A 14,801-nucleotide genomic window follows, 5' to 3' on the forward strand; every position below is an offset into this window, starting at 1 on the left:
TTTAAAATTCTTAGATACAGTATATTGTAACAGTCAGTGGAAATAATAGGAAGGTGCCCTGTATAACTGCACATATATCTGCACTAGTGGAACCGTCATTCCCTCACACTCATACAGAGGTGTCATTGGTCAGCATAGAGCTCTCAGATCTGATTCCTATATATCTCCCTCTGTATTTACCTCATTCCAACACTCTGACACTAAGAGATGGGTAGGAAGGGCACTACCCCTTAACAATGTCCATACTCACCAATAGGATGCTGTGCCTCTGTGGTCAGTCCTGGGATGATGTTTTGGAGAAAGTACACAACTCTGCACCCATCACCTTCTCGCTCAGCCTAAGATGGATAACCCTTATACCACAGAACTAAGTTCCTGGGTTGGGTGTAATATTGTCCCTCAGCATTTCTCCTATGGCCCTCAGAATGTCACACAATATCCGGCTAGTGGCCATGCCAGTCTCTCTGATTCTCACCTGGATTACCAGGAAGTAAATGTAGGAAACTATTACTCACTAAAGGCTGTTAGGAACTTAATGACTGTGGATCGCTTACCATATACCTGTTGGGATGAGATGGAACAGCCTGGCACCACATGTGCAATGACCTACTGTAACATCAATCTATCATCACACTCACACTAACACTGTGATTCACTACACTCACACTAATACACTCATTCATCACACTCACACTAATACAGTCATTCATCACACTCACACTAATACAGTCATTCATCACACTCATACTAATACAGTCATTCATCACACTCACACTAATACAGTCATTCATCACACTCATACTAATACAACCATTCATCCACTCACACTAATAAAGTCATATAAACACTCATTCATCACACTCACACTAATACAGTCATTAATCACAACACTCATTCATCAGACTCACAATAATAGTCATTTATCACACACACTAATACAGTCATTCATCATACTCACACTAATACAGTAATTCATCACACACACTAATACAGTCTTATAAACACTAATTCATCACACTCACACTAATACAGTCATTCATCACACTCATACTAATACAATCATTCATCACACTAATACAATCATATATCACACTCACACTAATACAGTCATATAAACTCTCATTCATCACACTCACACTAACACAGTCATTCATCATACTCACACTAATACAGTCATTCATCACATTCACACTAATACAGTCATTCATCACACTCACACTAATACAGTCATTCATCACACTCACACTAATACAGTCATTCATCACGCTCACACTAATACAGTCATTCATCATACTCACACTAATACAGTCATATAAACACTAATTCATCACACTCACACTAATACAGTCATTAATCATACACTAATACAGTCATTCATAACACTCACACTAATACAGTCATTCATCACACTCACACTAATACAGTCATTCATCACGCTCACACTAATACAGTCATTCATCACACTCACACTAATACAGTCATATAAACACTAATTCATCACACTCACACTAATACAGTCATTATCACACTCACACTAATACAGTCATTCATCACACTCATACTAATACAATCATTCATCACACTAATACAATCATATATCACACTCACAATAATACAGTCAGTCATCACACTCACACTAATACAGTCATATAAACACTCATTCATCACACTCACACTAATTCATCACACTCACACTAACACAGTCATTCATCATACTCACACTAAAACAGTCATTCATCATACTCACACTAATACGGTCATTCATCACACTCACACTAATACAGTCATATAAACACTCATTCATAACATTCACACTAATACAGTCATTAATCACACTCACACTAATACAGTCATTCATCACACTCACACTAATACAGTCATTCATAAGACTCTCACTAATACAGTCATTCATCACACTCACACTAATACAGTCTTATAAACACTCATTCATCACACTCACACTAATACAGTCATTCATCACAATAATACAATCATTCATCAGACTCACAATAATAGTCATTTATCACACACACTAATACAGTCATTCATCATACTCACACTAATACAGTCATTCATCACACACACTAATACAGTCATTCATCACACTCATACTAATACAGTCATTCATAACACTCACACTAACAGTCTTATAAACACTCATTCATCACACTCACACTAATACAGTCATTCATCAAAATAATACAATCATTCATCAGACTCACAATAATAGTCATTCATCACACTCACACTAATACAGTCATATAAATACTCATTCATCGCACTCACACTACTACAGTCATTCATCACACTCACACTAATAGAGTCATTCATCACACTTTAGAGTCATTCATCACACTCACACTAATACAGTCATTCATCACACTCACACTAATACAGTCATTCATCACACTTACACTAATACAGTCATATAAACACTCATTCACCACACTCAAACTAATACAATCATTCATTACACTCACACTAATACAGTCATTCATCCTACTCACACTAATACAGTTATTCATCACACTCACACTAACAGTCATTCATCACACTCACACTAATACAGTCATTACTCACACTAATATAGTCATTCATCACACTCACACTAACAGTCATTCATCACACTCACACTAACAGTCATTCAACACACTCACACTAATACAGTCATTCATCACACTCACACTAATACAGTCATATAAACACTCATTCATAACATTCACACTAATACAGTCATTAATCACACTCACACTAATACAGTCATTCATCACACTCACACTAATACAGTCATTCATAAGACTCTCACTAATACAGTCATTCATCACACTCACACTAATACAGTCTTATAAACACTCATTCATCACACTCACACTAATACAGTCATTCATCACAATAATACAATCATTCATCAGACTCACAATAATAGTCATTTATCACACACACTAATACAGTCATTCATCATACTCACACTAATACAGTCATTCATCACACACACTAATACAGTCATTCATCACACTCATACTAATACAGTCATTCATAACACTCACACTAACAGTCTTATAAACACTCATTCATCACACTCACACTAATACAGTCATTCATCAAAATAATACAATCATTCATCAGACTCACAATAATAGTCATTCATCACACTCACACTAATACAGTCATATAAATACTCATTCATCGCACTCACACTACTACAGTCATTCATCACACTCACACTAATAGAGTCATTCATCACACTTTAGAGTCATTCATCACACTCACACTAATACAGTCATTCATCACACTCACACTAATACAGTCATTCATCACACTTACACTAATACAGTCATATAAACACTCATTCACCACACTCAAACTAATACAATCATTCATTACACTCACACTAATACAGTCATTCATCCTACTCACACTAATACAGTTATTCATCACACTCACACTAACAGTCATTCATCACACTCACACTAATACAGTCATTACTCACACTAATATAGTCATTCATCACACTCACACTAACAGTCATTCATCACACTCACACTAACAGTCATTCAACACACTCACACTAATACAGTCATTCATCACACTCACACTAATACAGTCATTCATCACACTCACACTAACGCAGTCATTCATCACACTCACGCTAATAGTCATTCATCACACTTACACTAATACAGTCATTACTCACACTAATATAGTCATTCATCACGCTCACACTAATACAATCATTCATCACACTCACACTAATAGTCATTCATCACACTCACATTAATACAGTCATTACTCACACTCACACTAACAGTCATTCATCACACTCACACTAACAGTCATTCATCACACTCACACTAATACAGTCATTCATCACACTCACACTAACAGTCATTCATCACACTCACACTAAACGTCATTCATCACACTCACACTAATACAGTCATTACTCACACTAATATAGTCATTCATCACACTCACACTAACAATCATTCATCACACTCACACTAACAGTCATTCAACACACTCACACTAATACAGTCATTCATCACACTCACACTAATACAGTCATTCATCACACTCACACTAACGCAGTCATTCATCACACTCACGCTAATAGTCATTCATCACACTTACACTAATACAGTCATTACTCACACTAATATAGTCATTCATCACGCTCACACTAATACAATCATTCATCACACTCACACTAATAGTCATTCATCACACTCACATTAATACAGTCATTACTCACACTCACACTAACAGTCATTCATCACACTCACACTAACAGTCATTCATCACACTCACACTAATACAGTCATTCATCACACTCACACTAACAGTCATTCATCACACTCACACTAAACGTCATTCATCACACTCACACTAATACAGTCATTACTTACACTCACACTAATATAGTCATTCATCACACTCACACTAATACAGTCATTCATCACTGTGGCCGGAGGCCGGGCCACACGTGGTTAATGGCTGCCGCGGCACTGAAGGGGTTAACCCCCTGTGCTGCGGCACCATTTTTTTAAAATGAACTATGGGCGCTAGGCGCCATCTTTTAAATATGTTACCGGCGCTAGGCGCCGAATGTTTAATGTTTTATGCTGCCGTGACCCGGAACCTGTCCGATGGCCGCGGCAGCCTGTTAACCCCTCGGTGGGGGCTGTATGTCGGCTCCCAGCCGGGATCATCTTCAGCGGTGGCGCGTCAATGAAGGCTCCACGCTGGGACCCGGGAGTGTGACTCCCAGCGTCCCACCTCCACAGGGACGCTGCTGGTCCCTCCGTGCCGGCTGCTTTCTGCGGCCAGGCAGCGGAGGGCAGGGCGGGATGACGACTGCTGGGGGCTGGAAACTTAGCTCCCGGCGCTCCAGCGGGCTGTAGCTGACTGCCGGGTGCGGGAGCAATGCTCCCGGGGCTCCAGGGCAGTAGAAGACCGCTGCAGCCGGGACACGATTGTCCCAGACTGCAGGGCTGGGTGGTACACAGGGGGACCGGGCTAGCCGGCTCCCCAGGTGGTGCTGTGTGCTGACCGCTGGGGACCAGGAGCATCGCTCCCGGCGCCCCAACTCCACAACGCAGCGTGGCCAGCAGTTTAACCCTCGGTGCACTGCACCGAGGGGAGAACTGTGGTTTTGCACACTGGGGGTCGGGAGTGCTAGCTCCCGATACCCCAGTGCAGAGGAGAGGCCACATGCTGGGAGACCGGAGAAGCTAGCTCCCAGTGCAGTGGGGCTGTATGGGGGCAGTACAGAGCGCTCGCAGCCAAAGTCCAGTGGCTGCGGTGCACAGGAGATTTAACTCCTGGTAACCCCCAGCGCTGAGAAAGCCCCAGCACTGAACCCTGCAGTCCAGGGCACTGAGCACTGAGCGCTGGGCAGTGTAAAAAATAAATTAATATAAATGCATTCAAAAATAATTTGTGCAGCACTGAGCCAGGACAGCAGGTCCTGGGCTACAGTGCTGCAGTGTGTAACAGCCTGATGCAGGGCACAGGCTTGGTGTATGTGTAAGAACATAAAATGTATATGTTTAATGTATAATTTAAGAAAAGTGCACTTACCTGTGGTGTGTGGAGGTCCAGGGGGATCCGGAGCTCTCTGTGGGCTGCTGGGTCCCCCAGCCTCCTCCCTAGGGGAATAACATGTCCTCCTATGCAGCCTCATGCCTGGAAGTGGTATGAGGGGGTGCATAGGAAGCTGGCTAATGCGGCCAGCTAAGTGGGTTTAGGGAGCTTCAAATCGCTTCCCTTCTATGGCCCGGAAACCGTGCCCGGGGACCCTGCTTGTCCACCTCTGGAGCTCAGATTCAGGCAGAAGTAGGAAGCTTGGTCCCTTAGCAGATTCCTGGAAGTCCGTTTTTGGAGGGAGATCCTTATCTTCCCAGGCTGTGTCCAGATGGAGCGGAGCCGTGGGCGTTGCCCAGCTTAGAGGTTGAGCCCAGGCACAGGGGAGTCACCACTCCCCCTTGCCATAAGGGACAATGTTAAATGTGCATGTGGCCAGCACATGCACAGGTCATGCACTTATGATGATTGGTTGGGAACCACAGGGCGGGCTTGCCCCCTGTGGTAATGTGTGTTAGAATGACATAGAAAGAGGGCCTGTGAGCCCTGTATGTGGTACATCCCTGTAACTTCTGTGTGGAGTAGACCTGCTGTATGATTCATGTAACATCTTGTATGCTGATATTCCCCTTCAATCTGAAGGGAGGGTCTTTTTTAAGACTTTGAGCAATAAACACCTTGCCTGACTTCAATTGTGCCTCAATCCTGCGACCAACAGAATTGCGCAAACCGCTATTCCATTCTCCTGCTGTTCTGGGTAAGAGCTCCGTGTCTCCAAGTTCAAGCCCTCTGCCAAGCTACCGTGCAGATCTGGTCCATTGCGAGGGATCAGGAGGAATCAGCCAACACCAAACAGGAGGTGTGTCCGCAGTTAATCAAACGCATATGCAGCAGAAGCGGTACCAGGTTCCGAGGTAGGAGCCTGACTGTACCAATAAAGCGGTTCCAAACACCGATGGTAGAGTTTGGTGGTGGCAGCATCGTTAAACGCCCACGGCGCAGTGGGTGGAGTCAGTGACAGGCGGTCACTGACGGTGAGTGGGAGTCCAAAAGCGCTAACCCGTGACCAGGGACGGCCTAGGCAAAAGGCGTCTGGTCACGTCTGGTGGCATAGCAGTGGGATAATCCCAGGCGGCTTTTCGGTCACCCGATGAGAGAAGCTGAGTTACTCAGGAGAGGAGTAACTGCAGTTCAGGAGAACGCGCAGGATGACTGATAACAGTGGAATGGAGTTGCATCAGACGGAGGTGGAAAGTGCGGCCAGCGTAACAATGGACACCCCTCAGAACGTGGTGAGAGCAACAAGTACTGCCCCCTCTCACAGCAGTTATGTTTCTCAGCATTCCCCAGCATGGCAGGGATCCCAACATCCCAGGGGGGACAGAATGGATTCCCTAGCGGAGCGGCTAGCGGAATTGGGAGAAAAGGCAATGGAGCAGGAGCGTCTGCTAATCATTCGGATGTGGCATGACGAGCGGGCACCACGGGCCGTGGTACCCCAAGCACCGTTGCAGACTGCTATACCGGGATCAGATCGTATACAGTTTGCCAAATTTGCAGACAGTGATGGGGACATTGATGGACATTTGCAAGTATTTGAAAGGACTTGTAAACTACATGATTTACCCAAGCAGGAGTGGGTCAGACACCTGGTGCCCACACTGCACGGAGAGGCCCTGGAGGCCTATCGAGGAGTGGCCACCGAGGACTGCGGTGACTATGATGAAGTCGTAAGGGCCCTCCTACAGCGATACTTTGTCACTCCTGAGTCCTACAGGAAAAAGTTCCGGGACTTGCCCAAAAACCCTACCAGCACCCAAGAGCAGTTCGCCACCCAGCTGAGGCAATACGTGGTGAAGTGGGTGAAGGGATCTGGTGCCACTACCTGGGACGCACTGATTGATCTGCTATGCCAAGAGCAGTTCTACCGCAAGTGCACCCCAGAGGTGAAGGAGTGGGAGCTAGACCGGGAGCCACCAAGCTTGAAGATGACGGCCCAGTTAGCGTAAAAGTATGTGGCAATTTGGCCACAAGGGCAGAAGCGCCCGACTAGTAGCCGACTCCAATGGACTGTACAACCAGGGGAACACCCCTATTTTGCTCATCACCCCCCAAAGCGGGCATCCTCCAACCCGGGTGCTCTTGGCCAGCAACCGCCCCGCCCTGTCCCTGCAAATCATCAGAGACCACCGGGGCCCCGACTGGACAAGAAGTGTTATGACTGTGGGAAAATCGGACATCTGAGGATGAACTGTCCAACACCCCAAGCACCCCAGACTCGTGCCCCAAATCCGAGTGCTGGAGCCCGGCTTGCTTGTCTGACCCGGGGAGGTGAGCCAAAGAGACTGTTCCTACTCCAGTCAGTCCAATGGAGTGTGGGGAGAATCTGGTGGACTCTACGGAGAGAGTCACCTGCATGGCCAAGGGGCCACCCCAAAATATGTGGCAGCACCTGCAGATGGTCCAAGTGGGGCCCCTGCAGGGACAAGGATTAAGAGATTCTGGGGCCTCAATCACTGTTGTGTGCCCCTGCCTAATTGATCCTGCCACAGTACTGCCAGGTCGCACTACCAAAGTGACCGTGGCAGGCGGAATGGAGCAAGAGGTACCTGTGGCGAGAGTCTACCTGGACTGGGAAGCTGGCCCAGAGTTGAGGGATGTTGCTGTCATGGATGGCCTTCCAACCGATGTGGTCCTGGGGAATGATCTTGGTGGTGGAATCGTTACCACGTTTGCTGACGCCATCGCCCGGAGTCAAGTTTCCGGATCACAGTCTACATCAACTGCACCAGAGCAGCCCAGCCTAGAGGAAAAGACTACAGCGGCTAGACAACTGCCAGCGCAGCTTACCACAGCATCAACCAGCCCAGAGGAAAAGATTACAGCGGCTAGATTAGCACATCTACCCAGCATGCCTTTTGCCTCTGGTATGCCTACGTCCCCTAGCAACGCAGAGGATGTTGGTTCTGGCTCGTTTGATCCTGTGAGGGTGCCCAGTGATGCTCCTGTCCCTAGTGGTTTGCCAACTCCTGCGGTGAGTATGAGTGACCACACTGACTTCCCTTTGACTGACCTCAACCAGACTGACCCTAGCGATCCCAACCCATATCCCCCTGTAGACTGTCCCTACTTAGAAGGAAGTGAGGGCCCCAGACAGAAGTTCAGGGAAGCTCAGCTTGCTGACCCACATCTGGAAGGCATATCATGCTTAGCTGGCAGCGGCCTTTCAGGGATAGCGGCAGTGAGTGTGACCTGGCGGGAAGGGTAAAGGTACAGGGTAGCCAGGAAGGTAGAAGGGGATAGGCCAGTTAGGGAGCAAGGTCCCCTGCTTGTGCCAAGTAGATCGGGGAAGACACGTAGCCTACCCGTGGTGGATTCCACACGGAGCTCAGAGGCTGGTGATCTGTCCGCCATCACTGTGGAACAGGTAGCGGACAAGGTGGTGAGAAAAGGCCTAGATGACAGGGTAGGTTCCCCTAGTCATAGGTCATTGGAGGAGGATGGTAGCGCAGGTCTGACCGGTAGTGCAGACAGATGCCAGGTGGAGATGACAGAGGTGCAGTTCCCAGGGTATAGAGTGGGGGGAGACAGTGGTAGGCCCAGACCAGGGGAGGTGGAGGCAACCAGAAACTGTGCCCGTCCCACAACCCCAAGACAGATACTGACCTCAGAAACTGTAAGGCCCTACGGACGAGTTGTCCCTGACTTTAGTGCTGTAGTGACACCCCTTACAGAGTTGACCAGGGAGGAACTTCCCAAGTCAGTGGACTGGATACCCGCTTGTGAGTTGGCATTCCAGTCATTCAAGGAGGCTCTGGTACCAGCTCCAGTGCAGATGGCGCAATTTCAGGACCAGGACATTGTGGTACGAACTAATGCGTCATTGCACGGACTGGGAGCAGTACGGAGCCAGGAGGAGCCAGATGGGCAAGAGCACCCTTTGGCTTGTTTGAGCCATATACTGCTATGGTGGGAGGTGGGGTATGCCACAATTGGAACACAGTGGTTGGCAATTGTTTGGGCATTGGACCACCTTCGGCACTATGTGTGCGACCGGCCCCCCAAAAGGGAAACTGATAGACTGGGTGCCTTGGACTTCAGTGTGACTATTTGGACATTGTGCACAGACAAGAAAAGGGCCACTGCAATATGGATGAACTGTCCAGGCCGGAGCCGAAGCCCCCCAGGTAGCTTCCCTGAACCCCCCAAGAAACTGCGGGACCAGGAGCCAAATCGTTGGGACATGGCCGTCTGGTGTCCCGCTTCAGGGGGGGGGGGGAGAAGTGTGGCCGGAGGCCGGGCCACACATGGTTAATGGCTGCCGCGGCACTGAAGGGGTTAACCCCCTGTGCTGCGGCGCCATTTTTTTAAAATGAACTATGGGCGCTAGGCGCCATCTTTTAAATATGTTACCGGCGCTAGGCGCCGAATGTTTAATGTTTTATGCTGCCGTGACCCGGACCCTGTCCGATGGCTGCGGCAGCGTGTTAACCCCTCGGTGGGGGCTGTATGTCGGCGCCCAGCCCGGGATCATCTCCGGCGGTGGCGTGTCAATGAAGGCTCCACGCTGGGACCCGGGAGTGTGACTCCTGGCGTTCCAGCTCCACAGGGATGCCGCTGGTCCCTCCGTGCCGGCTGCTTACTGCGGCCAGGCAGTGGAGGGCAGGGCGGGATGACGACTGCTGGGGGCTGGGAACTTAGCTCCCGGCGCTCCAGCGGGCTGTAGCTGACTGCCGGGGGCTGGGAGCAATGCTCCCGGTGCTCCAGGGTAGTAGAAGACCGCTGCAGCTGGGACACGATTGTCCCAGACTGCAGGGCTGGGTGGTACACAGGGGGACCGGGCTAGCCGGCTCCCCAGGTGGTGCTGTGTGCTGACCGCTGGGGACCGGGAGCATCGCTCCCGGCACCCCAACTCCACAACGCAGCGTGGCCAGCAGTTTAACCCTTGGTGCACTGCACCGAGGGGAGAACTGTGGTAGCCGCACTCTGGGGGTCGGGAGTGCTAGCTCCCGATACCCCAGTGCAGAGGAGAGGCCACATTCTGGGAGACTGGAGAAGCCGGCTCCCAGTGCAGCGGGGCTGTATGGGGGCAGTACAGAGCGCTCGCAGCCAAAGTCCTGTGGCTGCGGTGCTCAGGAGATTTAACTCCTGGTAACCCCCAGCGCTGAGAGAGCCCCAGCACTGAACCCTGCAGTCCAGGGCTGCAGGGATAAGGGAGCTCAGCGCTGAGCGCTGGGCAGTGTAAAAAATAAATTAATATAAATGCAGATTCCTGGAAGTCAGTTTTTGGAGGGAGATCCTTATCTTCAGACGGAGCGGAGCCGTGGGCGTTGCCAAGCTTAGAGGTTGAGCCCAGGCACAGGGGAGTCACCACTCCCCCTTGCCATAAGGGACAATGGCCCTCATTCAGACCCACTCGCAAGCGGGCGCACGTACGTTAGGCGTACGTACAAAAATATTTAAATTCAATGGCTCGCTCGTATTTTCGTTCACATCTAAAATTCCTCCCTAAACTCAGGCGACCCCTCCTCTAACTAACGAGCGTGCGAAATAGCGAGCGTACATCCCCGAAATGGCTTGAAGGGAACGCACGCACAAGTGAAACCGGAAGTGGCCTTGTCAGATGTCGATTACCTGCTCCTTTATTCTGCCTACCTCCCTCAATCGTATCATGCCAATCAATGTATCAATTAGCTTAATTGTTTTTTTTTTTTCAACACAATGCAAGAAACTTTACTCTTGTCCGTGTTTGTGTTTACCCGCAGAATACGTACGGATGGAACATTCGCTTTTATTGTTCAAAAAACATGTGAACCACAATTAAACAATTGTTCTATTGCTGTGGATCCCCGCATATTTTCCGGGGTTCATTTCTTTATTTAAATTTGCAAACGCATGTCACTGCATCAAGCCTATCATAACTCTCCAGAGATTTCTGGCCCTGTTGAACACATGACTCATACACTAACCAATAAAATTGCTCCTGTTAATTTCCAAAATACATTAGCCAATCAGAAATTTTGGCCACACTTTATCAAAAATGTTTTGTATGAAAAACTCCATTGCCATCATGAGAGCCTCCGCATTCACCAGGCGCGAGCTGCTGGTGCTTACGGAGGTGATGGATAGGCGAATCACCAGCCAGCCTCCACCCATCACCAACCGGCAGAAGCGCTCCGCGTATGCGGAGGCACGGTCCCGCCTGCGGTCGTTGGGTTCACGCCGCAACATCGGGCAGCTTGAGCGCAGGTGGTCAGACCTGCAACGGCGAACGCCCCGCTTGCTGGCATGCTTTCGCATGCAGATCGTTGAAAGTAAGTGTTATGTATTGTGGTTTTCATGTTTGTGTTTGTGGGGCAAACTGCGTGTGCATGTTTTCCTGTCTGTCCTATTAATTATTTGTCCTCATATCTGCGTGTGCATGTTTTCCTGTCTGTCCTATTAATTATTTGTCCTCATATCTGCGTGTGCATGTTTTCCTGTCTGTCCTATTAATTATTTGTCCTCATATCTGCGTGTGCATGTTTTCCTGTCTGTCCTATTAATTATTTGTCCTCATATCTGCGTGTGCATGTTTTCCTGTCTGTCCTATTAATTATTTGTCCTCATATCAGCGTGTGCTTGTTTTCCCTCTATTTCTGTTTTTTACATTCTACTCCTTTTTGCATGTTTTTTGTTGCTGGTTTTTTTTTTTTTATTTGGGCCCCGGATTTGCCCAGAAACTAACCTCAATTTGTTTGACATATTTTAGGAGGACAGCCAAGACTACGTCGTCACCGTCCGGCCAGACGGCGTTCCCGGCCACTATCCCCAACCCCCAGCCAACACTCCACCCCAAATATTTCCCCTATACCCCACTCCTCCCCAGCCTTCCCAGACCCTCTCCCGGAACTGTCGGGCCTCCTTCCCCTCCGTCCCACTTCCCCCTCTCCTCCACCCACCCCTCTTCCAATTACCCCCTCCCCGGAGTCCATCATTACCCCTCCCCGTTCTTTGGGGAATGAAGGCTCCTCCGAGGAGGAACATGGAGGGACTTCCAGAGCTCCCGTTTTGGCTCCCGGTATGTTTTTATTTCTCATTTTTTTTAACCACAAACTGTTTGTATGTAATCATGTGTCGTGCCTTTATTCGTGCTTGTTTGGTTTACTTTTGGTGATTTAGCAGTTTGCCTTTACCTCTTCCTCCTGATTTCAACATACACATATCACACCTGTGGGAATTTCTACATAGGCCTTGTATTTTTGCCAGCACCCCCTTTTTGTTTTGGTTTTTCTTTTTTCGGTTTAGGAGTGATTTCGTTGTGTTTTTGTTTTTTTAATGTGGATTCCCTATTGTTTTATTAATCCACACACTTTTCTCACCCACAGAGGAACAGAGGCGTCGTCAAGAGGTGGAGGATTGTGTTGGCCAGATGCGCCAACATGTCATTGGCATTCTTGTGGCCCTTGACCGGCTGTCTGGCATCCTTCACCAGTAGTTTTTTTTGTTTATTTTCGTTTTGTAAATAAATTTTGTAGTTCTAATATACGTTCTGGCTCATTCTTTTTTTCTAAAACACAAATAGTTTTCCCTGACATAAGTAGACTGTTCCTGCAATGATTTCCCTTTTTTAAAAGTTAGATTGTATTTTGTATTTGTATGTTAAACAGCCACAAGAAACACATAACAGTAACAATGTCATTTCCCTTTTTGGGTGTAGTGTCAATTAGATATTTCGCCATTTTACAGGTTCCTAGTTGGTGTGCAAGCTGCTTAGGCCAATCTTCAAAATCCAAAGGTTTGGACAGGCTTCCTTTTGGTGTGGGTTGGAAACCTGCAAACATATTTCAGTTTACATCAACTGGTGTCAGTACTGGATTACCCCTTAGTCAATTGTAAGGTGTGTTAACCTGGTTCCACTTGCTGTTAACGTCCAAAAAAAGGAAGACCATTTCACTCTCCAAACATTTATTCACAACATAAATGAGAAATCAAAGTGGTCAGTCCCAAAACAAAAAAACAGTGATAATCTCAAATACAACACATACAAATAAAATATTTAATTAAAAAAAACAATCAAGAACTGGTTGACGAAGGACCATGCCAACATGATTCCACAAACATGGCGTTGCGATATGGGTTCCAGAATATATGGACAAAATCACCAGATCCAGGTTTGGTAAGGGTAGCAGGAAGTAGTGAGCGTTGGAGTGGCAAAGATTATGTGAACAAACAGAAGATGGTGAAAAAAAAAAAAAAAATTAGATGTTCGCAAACAAACACAAACACATTAGGTATAAACACTGTAGTTTGGGTCAAACTTACCTAAAAAATCTGGCCACCACATCATCGCGTATGGCCCCCCCACATACTGACCTCCGACCAACCTCGGGGGGGCCATCCTCAGGTAAGGCATCCTCTGGCTGCATTGGGACACCACTCCTTATGGCGATGTTGTGAAATATCCCACACAGGACCACAATTTTCGACACCATATCCGGCAAATACATGAGCTCGCCACCAGAGCGGTGGAGGCATCTGAATCGGCCTTTTAAAAGGCCGATACAGCGCTCCACCACTTGCCTGGTGGCTGTAAGTGCGGAATTATACTCACTTTGTGGGCCTGGTGTGGGAGCCAAATAAGGAGTGAGCAGCCAGGACATGCAAGGGTATCCACTGTCTCCTGTGAAAAATAAGAGACAACATCAGGAACACTGTGTATCAAGCTTAACATTGTTATGTACTAAAGGTCTCCACTTACCCAGAAGCCACGCATCACCAGCTTGTAGGTTGGTTAATTTCTGCCATATCCCTGATTGCCGGATGACGAAGGAGTCATGTGCACTTCCTGGTAACTTAGCATTCAGGGACAGGATCTGGAGGGAGGCATCACATACCACCATTACATTCAGGGAGTGATAGTGTTTCCTGTTTCGAAATATTGCCTCCAGCCGTGCTGGAGGCTGAAGTGGTATGTGAGTACCATCCACAACCCCTATGATGTGTGGGAAGCCAGCTATTTGGTAAAAATTGGCCTTGGCCACACTAAGGGCACCCATATCCAAAGGCATTTGAATAAAATGATGGAGGTGCTTGAAAAGTGCCTCCATCACTGCCCTCAGGATCCGGGAAAAGGAGGTTTGGGAGATGCCCGCCACTATTCCCACCGTTGTTTGAAACGATCCTGAGGCACAGAAATGTAACACCGCCATAAATTATGTCAGTGGTGGTATTGCTGT

At 47.6% G+C, this 14,801-nt stretch overlaps 1 pseudogene; it reads right to left on the minus strand.

Moving 5' to 3' along the window:
* LOC148442035 (up-regulator of cell proliferation-like) overlaps positions 1-14,801 on the minus strand; it is a 100,966-nt pseudogene that overhangs the window by 3,926 nt on the left and 82,239 nt on the right.

This window comes from Taudactylus pleione, unplaced genomic scaffold (assembly GCF_031769625.1).
Source record: "Taudactylus pleione unplaced genomic scaffold, aTauple2 ptg001650l, whole genome shotgun sequence".
In the NCBI taxonomy this organism is placed as follows: domain Eukaryota; kingdom Metazoa; phylum Chordata; class Amphibia; order Anura; family Myobatrachidae; genus Taudactylus; species Taudactylus pleione.